Source organism: Rhopalosiphum maidis, chromosome 3 (assembly GCF_003676215.2).
Source record: "Rhopalosiphum maidis isolate BTI-1 chromosome 3, ASM367621v3, whole genome shotgun sequence".
NCBI lineage: Eukaryota > Metazoa > Arthropoda > Insecta > Hemiptera > Aphididae > Rhopalosiphum > Rhopalosiphum maidis.
The window spans coordinates 50,431,462-50,444,067 of NC_040879.1; the positions used below are offsets into that span (position 1 = coordinate 50,431,462).

General features: G+C 27.7%; 1 non-coding gene across 1 annotated transcript; it reads right to left on the bottom strand.

Annotated features, from left to right (window-relative positions):
* Positions 1-12,079: 12,079 nt before the first annotated feature.
* Trnam-cau lies at positions 12,080-12,152 on the bottom strand. The gene has a single exon. It is a non-coding gene; the product is annotated as a tRNA-Met (tRNA).
* Between the last annotated feature and the right edge of the window lie 454 nt (positions 12,153-12,606).

Consider the following 12,606-nt stretch of genomic DNA (forward strand, 5'->3'; position numbering starts at 1 on the left):
TTATTTCAACATTTTAGAATGGTTTGTGAAAAAATGTAAGTCTAAAAATCACATAGATACATTACAGTGACTTTCTCAATAACTAGGTATACTCAACAAAATACAGAACAGCAAAGTGATTAGCTATTTTCCCTCTTTTTAATATTTTAATTAACTAAAAAATTATATTTGTGATTTTTATATTTTTAATATTTGAACGTGCTTATAAAATTTAATAATTTTTTAAGTAAAATCACATTTAACGTTTTTTATTTTGTCATTTTTTACTGTGTCATCATTTTTTTTAGATTCGTCTTGACAGCTATATTTGAATTTTTTTACAGACAGTAACTACACAATATAAAGGTTAAATATACTCAATAAATTTAACATTTATGTCAAATTTTTCATTGCATTGTATAATTTGTTTTGCCAATTGAAATTGAGGTTGACACTATATTATTGTCTTTTATGAAACTTCAAAAATGTAGAAAATATTATATTACTTATCTGCAAAACCAAGACTGTTTAAAAAACAATGTACGAAGTCAGCAGGCGCATGTATATTCAACCGATTTTCAAATAGTCGATTTTAGAGTCTGCCTTATTAGTTATTACATAATGTAAATTCCACTAATACATTTTTCGATTTTGAAAAAATTTTGAACTTCACAGGTATTAAATTCTGTGTAGAACACGAGTTAATGTTTGAAGGTATATAAAGGGTGTGTTTAATATTTGTATATATTTATTTTATCTCTTATTTTAAAATTAGATTATGAAAAAAAAATTATTATTATTTTAGATTATTAAAATTGAATGACCCAGTCGTTAAGAATAGTAAAATTATTATTGTATCGAAGAAGTTTATCTCATTTTAGACTTTATCGACAATGATAATCATGAGAGGTTGTCAGCGCACTGTTTATTTCCACTCTCTAACTTACGCATAATAATATGGCAAATTTATATTCAGTACAATAAACCTCTGGTTATTAGTTTTATGTTTTAAGAGTATTGACCTGTTATCAAAATTAACGTTAAAAACTCGGTGTTTTTATATCGGTTTTTACAATATTTAAATTTTAAATCGAGATAATATATGATCATCTATAAATTGTAACATTTTACATACTCATATAATTTTATAAAAAATTAAAATATCGTAAAAAAGTCAACACAAGAACACTAATAATTATTTAAAGTTTCTTGGTAGATTAATTCACTCTAAAACAAAGCTAACAATACATGGTTGGTGGTTCTGCTAAACACAAATTTTAATTTGCTATGTTACGCTTAGGTGTGCTGACGTCCTCTTAAAAGTATACCATTTAATTATATGAAATAGTATAGCATTTACTAATATGTACACAGTTACAACACCATAGAAGTTTACTCGTGTTTCTTTGATCAGTATTGCGTGTTATGTACTACGTTAAATTATTAAAAACTAAAAATGAGAAAATGGTTTAAAGGAAGTGTGAAACTAAATACTTATCAATGTCTTGATAACCTCAACAAGTTATAAAAAAATGATTTTTTATCAACAGACAATAGAAAATAATTAAATACTTATAATTTGGAATAAACAAAACGTTTTCTTAGTTATATGTATTCTCTTTGTATCGACATATCCGTATTTATTTTCACAACCTAAAATAATAAAACTCGAACATACATATACATTGAATATTGATCATGCTTTTTTATATAAACTTTAGGAGCATACTTGCATTTTTCACATCTTATTAGTTTCAAATATCACACCACAGGACATTGATTTATTATATAGAAATATACTATAATCCACTCATCACCTACATTTTTTATAAGAATATTCTCTCGTTTTGTCTAGTTATTACTAATTTATTTATATTTATTCACATTTAAATTATTATAAAATAATTTTCAAAGCTATTAAAAAACATATTATTTACTATTTATGTTTTATTTAATCTGGGTATTTAAAATGTTTTAAGAAATTTAGCATATAATGAAGTAAAACAAGTATATTTCATATTATTTCAACGATTTAGAGGGCCATTATTATAATTGAACATTCAATTTAATTTACATGCAATTGCAAAATGTTGAACAGCACTGCGATCTCTAATATTGAACACATTGTGTAACTTGACTAATTTTAGTTTTAAATCGGAAAAGAAAGGGTGTGTCATTATAAGTAATCAAATTTAATTTCAACTTCAAAAGTTTAAATTAAATTAATCAAAAAATATTATCGGTGGAGTTTACATTTATTTTTACAGCTCCGAATTTAATATCGGTGGAATCTACACGTTTTTCACGGATGAAAAAATTGTGCCGGTGGAATATACGTTAACCCGAAGTAAGCAAGTGATAGCGTCTATTGAAATACTACTATATGGAATCATTTTGTATATACTGCTAATAATTCAACAAACGAATTTTAATAACGTAACTTCAAACTTGTATCGAAAATAAATATTATTAAATAGATATAGTTTGATTGTTTTACTAATTAAAAACATACATATTAAATACAAATTAAATTGTTCTCTTGTAAATTTCTAAAAAATATACACGTGACTAATTACACGTTTATGTCTATATATATACTACTTTCCAGAAACTTGTTGCTGCTTTAGTCCCTTTAAAATCGTCTTACTGTATTATAAAGCCAATTGACATAACATTAATACAATACCAATGTAAATTCAACGAATCAAATTAGGTTTTAAACTTTTAGAGTAATAATATATTATATACCAAGCGGGATGTTTTGACGTTTCAATATTACTGCAAATACTGTTTCCCCGTAATAATAGATCATTATAAATACAATTTAGTTAAATAGTAATTAAAATGTCTCTATAATAATGTACGTACGTACTATTCGAAATTATAACAAAATGTTTTGTATTTTTCTATAGTCTACATAATAGAGTATTTTAATAACGGCAATAAAATGAGTATACATACCGAACCAGAACTAAGTCCAAAACGAACCCTGTCGAGTATACTGGTGAAACGATCAGAGCTGGAGTGCTGGACTGAACGCCACTGACAGCACCGTGAGTGTGAATAACGTGTTCGAAGGTTCGAGTTCTCTTAACACCGCCTAGCGGTCAGTGTACCTATAATAATAATAATAATATGAACACTGTGTAACGAGTACGTTTGGAAGATTTGAAAACGGTATAGCGTTAATCGGAAATCATTAGCTCTTATTGAAATTAGTATTCTATGTATATATACACGATATGATTGTTTATCGACATGATGCAATGGCGTTGGTCAAAAGTATTGGTCGGCCGTCGGTAGGTCATAGGTATAGGTAAAACAGTATTGTAGTGGTTTGTATCCAAACAAAATATAATCTTATCCGCGATTATTCAGATTTTACAATTGTTTTTTTCTTTTTTTAATCGTATACGATAATACGATGATATGTCAAAATAAAATAGGCTGTATTATAATACACTAGATGATAATGTCCACTGGAAATTAGGATGGATTTACCTGCGCATTGAATTTATTTTAAAAGTTTTACATTTTTTTGTAATTTAAATAATATGTAAATTATTTTTTTTTTTTTTCAATAAAGAGACATCCAAAATAATTGAACCTATATACCTATAACCGGTTAAGAACTATTACATTTGGTTGAGTAGATGGACGATAACGGTGTTTTTGAGTTACATTCCTTTTGACTAATGTATACAAAACGAAATAACAATCAATCAACGCTTAAATACATTTTGGTCGATTCACTTTTCAACCTCAACAATTTCATAAAATCCCATAATCCGTTGACAAATAATTTATCTAAATTCAAAAATATTAAATAAAATCATTTACATACATCATAGAGCAAAAAGTAAAATTTACTTTCATTATATTAGTTGTTCAAAATAATAGTAAAGTATTATAAATTATATTTTATTATTACAATGATGTATAAGTTTTTATTTTGTGGATCATTAATCAACCTTTTGGAGCTGTTTTTCGACATTCTGATTAGCTGGTTAGCACTTGGCTTATATCATAATGACGTATTCATTTAAATAAATAGATAATTAGACTTACTAATCAGGTATCATATGTTTCATAGAATCATAGGAATATCAATAAATTAATAGTAGGTATAATATATTATACTATTTATTGGTTATGAGACATTAGCGCTCCGATAATGTGTTGATTTTACATATCATGTGTGTGGGGGATACTAGGCACCCATTTTTTTTATTTTTGTGATCATCATCACGGTTTGGAGTAGAAAAATGTTTTAATTTTCATCTTTGAATGTACTTACTTATTAGTCATTTATGATAGCAAGTCCGATGTAGTTTGGAGTATTCATCAAATAATACTGATAAGATGTAGATATTTTCGTCGTGATAATAAGTGTTTTAAACAAGGTATACAATAATTATTATTATAATATAGGTAAACATCATTGCAATTTCCATTATTGCAATATTATTTAGAAATTTGATGAATACTCGTCATTTTTCAATGGTAATTTATAATTTATATAGTAGTTTTTTTCAGAACTTATCATAATTATATAAAAAAAATTACGGCAAATTTACAAAAAAATATTACAGCAGAGTCTCATTTATCCGGCTATCGCTGATCCAGACATCCGGATAATCCGTACAATTTATAATTCATACTTAAGTACTTATATATAATATATATTACACATAAAAATAATTTATGTCAATGTCGATTGTTATACACCTACTATAAGATGTATATCATTGATACATATAATTGATATATATATGTTGTTAAGTACATATGTACTTATTTATAGCAAAACTGTACCTTTACGAAATAGGAATTATCTAATAGTACATAAGTTGAAACAAAACGTCGTTCTGTTTAAGCCGGACTTTCAATAATCCAGATAGAGTCCGGTCCCACCAAGTCCGGATCAAAGGGATTTTACTGTATAATATGTTTTCATATTATACTTAATAATTGACAAATGGTGAAAAATAATATTTTTTTTTGTAATTGATGGTAAAATTTTCAGTAATTTTCTCAATATTCGGAAAAATAATTTAGGAAAAACAAGAATTTTCACGTGAATCAGATTTTGATAAAATGTATTTCTTTATTTTATTATACCTATAATCTATAATAAGTAATAACTAATCCAAAAATTTTTCATCATAAAAACTTGAAATGTTCACCAGAATTTATATTATCATTTTCTGTAGCTTACAAACCGTCTCCACTCAGAATCGTTTTTGTATACAATGATATAACATTGAATTCAAATTTAACACAACCATAATAGTGATCCATTTCCTTATTGCTTGAAGATGTAAAATGGTTTTCTTCATAAATTATTTTTACTAAAATTAAAAAAAAAAAAATGTTTTGAGTCAAATCATTTACATTTTTTATGCACGTTTGAAGTTTAATTTGATGACATCGGTTATTTAAAATATGAATAATAATAATTTAACATCAATTAATTGAATATTGATCTTTCGGTCTACAACATAATATTCTATAATTTTTTTCACTTATGAAGTAAAATGTCTGTTAACAATGCGTTGAACTTTACTACTTTAGTCTACTAAATATTAATCAAACAAAAATTTAATTATGTATAATTGTTAACTGAATAAATATTTCTTTTTTTAAATGGTACTTACCTATTTTCTTATTGTTATTGTATTATGTTAAACATATTATTATTATTTTACAGGAAACTCTATAGATACGAAAGCCATTAGAGCCAAGGTGGATATATATACATATATACACATCCACCTTGATTATAGCATTATCTTATCTGTTTACATGAATTATTAAATACATAGATTATCATTTATATTAATATGTGATACATTGAAACGGTAAAAAGTTTAAATTACACAAAATTAAAGTTAAATTTTAATATTGATTCAATACAGTTGAATTTTCACATCTAAAAAATCATACATAATAACACAAAATTATACTGATTGACATACTTACTTAAATACACGATATTTTTTTGTTATATTATACTACATTGTATGATTGCTTATTGACTGCATGTAATGAATAATGATTATAAAGGTATATTACATAATGCAATTATAATATTAAATTTCTGGTGTATGTAAATTAAACAAAAGTATACGTTATTCTTATCTTTACAATTTTTGGCCAGCGTAGAGAGAAACGATGGTTTTAACTCACACAAAAGCTTCGAAGCGATAATAAAACATTTGAACCAAAATGAATAGAGATGCTATTGTGTAACATAAATGCCTATCAGTTATTTCGGTTAACAAATTTTTATGCAACGCCGCATCCGAAAAACAAATAAAAATTTAAGCAGTTTTCATATATAGATATTATATAATGTTTAAAATTATATTTTAGTATTTTAAAATTCAAAATAACGTGTTATGCGTTTGCAGTATGGGCAGTATGGCGACCATTATCATCATAAACTGATAACAATAAACAACAACACTTGCGCACAGACAGTGCGTTGATGTACAATCATCGGTACTGGTTATTGTTAAAATAAGCCAAAAGCTTTTAGTGTTACCTTTACGTAAACGTAACGAAAACTTACAAATTAATTTGAACAAAAAACGAATTGTTAGGTTTGATGTTTAAATGTTGCTTTTCGTATGCAATTCGAATGCCGACATTTTTCCGTTGAATGACAAACTGCCGGTGAAAAAATGATAAAAAAATTCCAAACACTGGTCAGTGCCGTCATCCGTCGCCGCAGGTACACGGGGCCTTATAAATAGCTTTCTCCCGCAGCCGTAAGACTGCGCAGCCCGCGTCGCCACAATCGTTCGGCGACACTGTTGGACAGATGTTACAGAATAAATAAATCCGACGGTGACGGTCCGCGCAGCATGGGCTCCTGATGACGCGATATCGTTTTTCGGGCGTAGCTTGCGATTCCTTCATACGATCCGATCACTGTGATCGGGACGACACGGGCGAGGGGTGGCGAAGGTGAACGCGAGTGCGCGAGTGTCTCAATTATTATTACTATTACCGGAGGGCGGATGGACCGACTTCGCGGAACAGGAGGTGCGCGAGTTCACCGGCCGCCGGCGATCGACGGTGACGAGCCGCGTACCATGGGCCCCTGTTGACAGGACATCGATTTTGGGCGTTGCTTACGATCCGATCTCACCGATCGTGACGACATATAGGCAAGGCGGCGGCGCGGGGGTAAACGCGAGCGCGCGAGTGTCACAATAATGTCGTTATCGGAGGACGGACGAGTGGACCGATTTTACAGAACAGGTACGAGTTCACCGGCCGCCGGCGATCGACGGTGACGATCCGTGGCATGGGCTCCTGGTAGCGTAATATCCAATTTGGGCGTAGCTCGCGATCCCTTCAGATGGTATAATAATAATAATAGTAATAATCTTGATGGGGCGCGAGTAAACGCGAGTACCGTAGGGTGGTCCACTCGACCGATCTCGTCTGGTCTCGGGCGGCACACCGTTCGGAGTGGGTTTTTGTGAACACGAGTCGAAGGACACGTGGCGAGGAGAGCGTAGTAGTAGTGTTGTAGTAGATGTTTGAAGTGGCATAACAAACGAAAAATGTTCTCTCAGAAGAGCAAATATTTATTTTTTAGGCACCTATGTAGATACACAAGTGAACGGACTAAAAAAAAATATAATGATTTTACAATGTGTTATCTATTTATTTATTTATTTTGTGAGTGTCTAAATACACTCGTTGGAGCAGAAAAAATATTTAAATCTTACATTTTGATCGCAGGTTTCAGATAGAAATTTGGTACTCGACGGTACTTTAACTTTGGGTGATCGAGAATGGAATATTAAGAGTAATGTTAAAATGATTGAAGGATGAAAATCCAAAACGTACTAATGCCAAAATACTGATTTTTCAAGTAGAAGCGATTTTCTGTATCTCCTTTTCTATAACCGATGTCAATTAACTGAAACACTATAAATGTAAAGTATAATGTCAGTTGGAGATTTTTTAAGTATAAACCCCTATTTTTTTTGTCATATGAAAATGTACAATAATTTAAAATGTACCTTTTCCATTAATTTAATGAAAATACTTCGTTTTGGAACCCTATTAAAATGTACTCCAAAATGTGTTTTTTCCAAAATAAAAATATTATTAATTATTTTATTGTTTTTAAATTTTAACGTTTTTTATGATCATTCCAAAATAATATGCTTAAATACTTAATATATGACACGTAAATACTTGATTCCAATGTCGTATCTCCAGTTTTGGTAGTTTAATAATAACTCATATGATATTAAATTACATTAAAATAATATTGAGCTTAAGCTTATGAATAATAAGTAGATATTTAAATCAATGACTATAGTTTTGGTATACATATTTAAATGGTTTTTACTTTTTTGAATTTCCTGAAAAGTATATAAAATACAGTTAATCATATTGTGATTCAGCTAATTTAATTTATTATTAATTCTTAAATAATAAATACAATAAAAATAATAAAAATTCTAATTTAATAAGGGTCTTCTTCATAATCCCCGTCTTCGTCGTTTTCAATATTATTATTATTTACATTTTGAGAGACATCATTATAAAATTCCTTAGAAACTATTGGTATCTTAAAAAAATTATTTAATTCGAATACATCTTCCTTTTTTTGCTAATTTAACATGATTTTGTTTTGGCAGGATACCGACTTGACCGATGTTCTAAAGATTTTTAAACCTTTTTATGACACCAGCTCTAGTAACTTTACTTTCGTAAAATTGACAAGTCATTTTGAAGACAAGGAAGTTTTTTTAAATTATTAAATAATATATTATTTTTATTAAAAACGACTTAAATGTGTTTAATAATCTAGGATTATATTTTTAATTTAATTTCAAACTTAATGATTGTGATAATAACTTAATATTATAAATTTGAAATTATATTTTAGTACGTTTTGGATTAACTATTTTATTTTCTTATACCTACAACATGGGCAATAGTAAGTTTTGACTTAACATAAAAAAAAAGTGCGTTTTGGAATAATTTATGGAAATAGTTTGTTTTGGTATAGTTAATGATTGGTGCCTATTCTTTTAACATGGGTAATAGTACGTTTTGGCGTAAATCTGGAATAAGTACGTTTTGATTATCTAAATATAATTTTTATGCATGAAAAAGGTTCGTTTTGATTTAAGCAGTCATTTTTAACAACTGATTTGACCGGGAAATAGTACGTTTTGGTCTATTCTGACAACATCATTCGATTTGTCGACGTTCTTTTTATAAGAATCGATATCTAATTCGTTTTTGTCAATTTTGGCATAATGGTACGTTTTGAATTTCTACCCCTCAATTGTGGGATTGAGAAAAACGAGAATATTCAATACTTACTTAGATATTTTAAGTAAGAAGCTTAAACATGTATACATAGAACTCCATTAAAATTGTTAATTAAGTAAACAAAAAATATGTAAAATATACAAGCACAATTTTCGTCAATGAGCTTATGAAGTTTAATAATTACGTATTCAAAAGTTATAATTACTAATAACGCTATTTGTTTGTAATTAAAAAAAAAAAAGAACATTTATCGTAAAAACTTAAATCATTCTATTACTATAGTCTATAACGCGAATGTACGTCGAGTAAAACTTACGTAACACGCTTATCGTTTGTGTTTGTATACTTTCGTAGGTATACCTACGAGCTACGGCAATTTGTAAAAATTAGTAATTATACGTATTAACGCTACTTTATTAAGTGCTGTTGCAATATCGTATAAACATTTAATAATAATAAGGAGAAAACTAAAAGTGGGTTCTCAAAAGTAATAATAATTAAAATATTAGTTTAAAAAATGTAAGTTTATTGTAAGTACGATAATAATAATAATAATAATAATATTCTAATTTTAATATTTGAACCCGAGAACGGATCACTCCTTAATCTCTGAAATTCAAGTCAACCGGGTTAACGGGACTTGAGTACTATAGGTATTATTTTAGATTCTGAGCGTTGAATGTATTGGTTGTATGTTGTATGTTAATATGTTTTTTTTTTTTATGTCATCACTCGCTTATACGAGGGTCAATTACCTTATTTTATCTGATATTCTGGTTAGATTTTATTATTATTAACATATAGATACCTATTTTACTGTTAGATTAGGGAATGACACAGGCACCGTCTGTACAGTAGAAGATTTAAGTAAGTACTATTACTCAACATTTTCAGATTTTTCGAAGTGATTCCGTGATGAAGAAAAATTAAATCTTCAGGTAATTTATATTTTATTCATTCTTATATAGTTTTTTTTTTATATATATAACAAGTAATAACCTTATAACCACATGATATCATCAATGCATATCTTACATTCTTATAGTAAAATAACGCTTGAATACTACTTTTTTTAAATGTCGAGTACTGAGTAGTAGTAGCATACTAATCGCTAACTACATTTCATGATATGTTTTTTTCATATTGTTATTAAAGTAATTTATTTTACTAGTAGTATTACGGTAGCCGATAGCTTGATTCAATTCCAAAAATATTACATTAATTATAATATGTATAATAATATCTATTGTTATAGAATAGTTGTTATTAACTTTTGAGTAATACCGTAAATCAGTGTGAATAGGTTCGTGGTATAAAATATATATAGATACTAATATTTTAAAATTAATCTACATATTTTGAAAATATCATTGCGAATAGTTAAATTCATAATAATATACGTTAAAGTAAAATAATTTTGTTTACATATTTTTCAAATTTTTTGCCCTATAGATGAATTAATTATATGGGATCTTGTATTACATTTAAAAAAAATATTGACTTAGTGATAGACAATTTTGTCACTTAAAGAAAAAAAAATTAAAATTTTAAAACGTTTACAAACAACTAAAAATAAGTTAAAACATTTAGAAAATTATACTATTTGTAGATAATGTTAACTAAATATTTCAAGAAACTACTTTGATATTCGTTTTTGAATTAAAACAAAAGACAAAAGTCGTTTAACGAATACGCAGAATACGAATACGATTAACTGATTTACGGCAGAACGCGAAGTCGAAATCAGTCAATGACATGTCATATTATACAACAAAATAAATAAAAAACACATCGAATAACGACGGCAGCTACTTTTTCCTAGAATATCTATGATATAGTATCTAAAATTCTAAATATAAATGCATACGCTTGGCTTCCAATGATATGCGATTTCGGTGCGTTTCGTTGTCCGTTCCACAATTATTATTATTATTAATATAAAAAATATAATAATGATAATAATATTATAATATTATCACCAACGCCGACGGGCTTATAAGTAATAAACAAAATAAGCTATAAATATAATCGTGATCAGTCATTAAATTTATTTTATTTTCAATCAATTTCATTTTACGAGTACGTAAATGCATTTTTTTTAAAAGATCATTGTAATTATAAATTTCACTATAATAGTAATCTGTTTTTGGATTCATGACATTTATTCTAGATGGGCTCTCTAGAGTCACTGACCCGTGGCGCATTGCCCGTCATGTCATCCTATCGGTACGCTACTGATATAACGTAATAATATTATTATCATAGTTGTTTAAATTATATCGCTTGAGTTTTATGAGCATATAAATCCGTTTCGGCGTTTCCTATACATAACTAGATATGACTACCAAAATTACCTACAAGAATTTCTATTTGGATCCAAAATTATCATAATAATATACTAATATGTAACGTACTTGCATACAATAATTAAAATAAATAACACTGAATAATATAATATTAGTACCTCTATACTTAATATTATTTATAAGAGTCAATGAAAATACTTCTTGTACAATTCATAATCATAACAAGAGTATTTAGACGGAGTATTAATTGTATTAAAATGTATTTTACATTAAAATTTTAAAATTTATAGTATTTCAAATATATTAGAAAGCAAATTTGTCCATCATAGTTGACTGAAAACTATCTGTAATACATTGTTATGTTGTTATGTGTTTTAATAATATGATCGCTCGGTATTTATTAATTCCTACATTATTTTTGAATGGGATTAATTAATTCCCTGGGAGAAGTTAAATTATACATAAAAAACTGCAAAAAATTTTGCCCCAGGTGAGGATCGAACTCACGACCTTAAGATTATGAGACTTACGCGCTGCCTACTGCGCTACCGAGGCTTGTGATTAACGTTGATATTTTTGTTAATTAAACTATTAATATTTTTCTAATATCTTCATCATAATTCATAAGCAAAGAAAAATTTTGTGAAAATATCATAACATTTAAATCAAGATAGTTAATAGTTATATTTTAGGATCTGAGTGAAGCGATTAATATAATAATTTTACAATGATGTGAATTTTTTGTATATTATGTTTATGTATTGAAAGTTGTCGAAAATTCTACAACTTTCAACTTTAAAAGTTTGGACGTGTATAGTTGCAGATAACCAATTGAATGTAATTTTTACTTATGGGAGCAAAAAATTAAAAATTCTTAACATCCAAGTTAGATTACTTAGTTCTTGATGTTTGTTTTTATAAAAAGTGGGTACCGCACATTACGATTTTAAGCTTCGACGAACTGTCAGTCTATAACACAAACTATATAATATTTTCATCTTTCATGTTA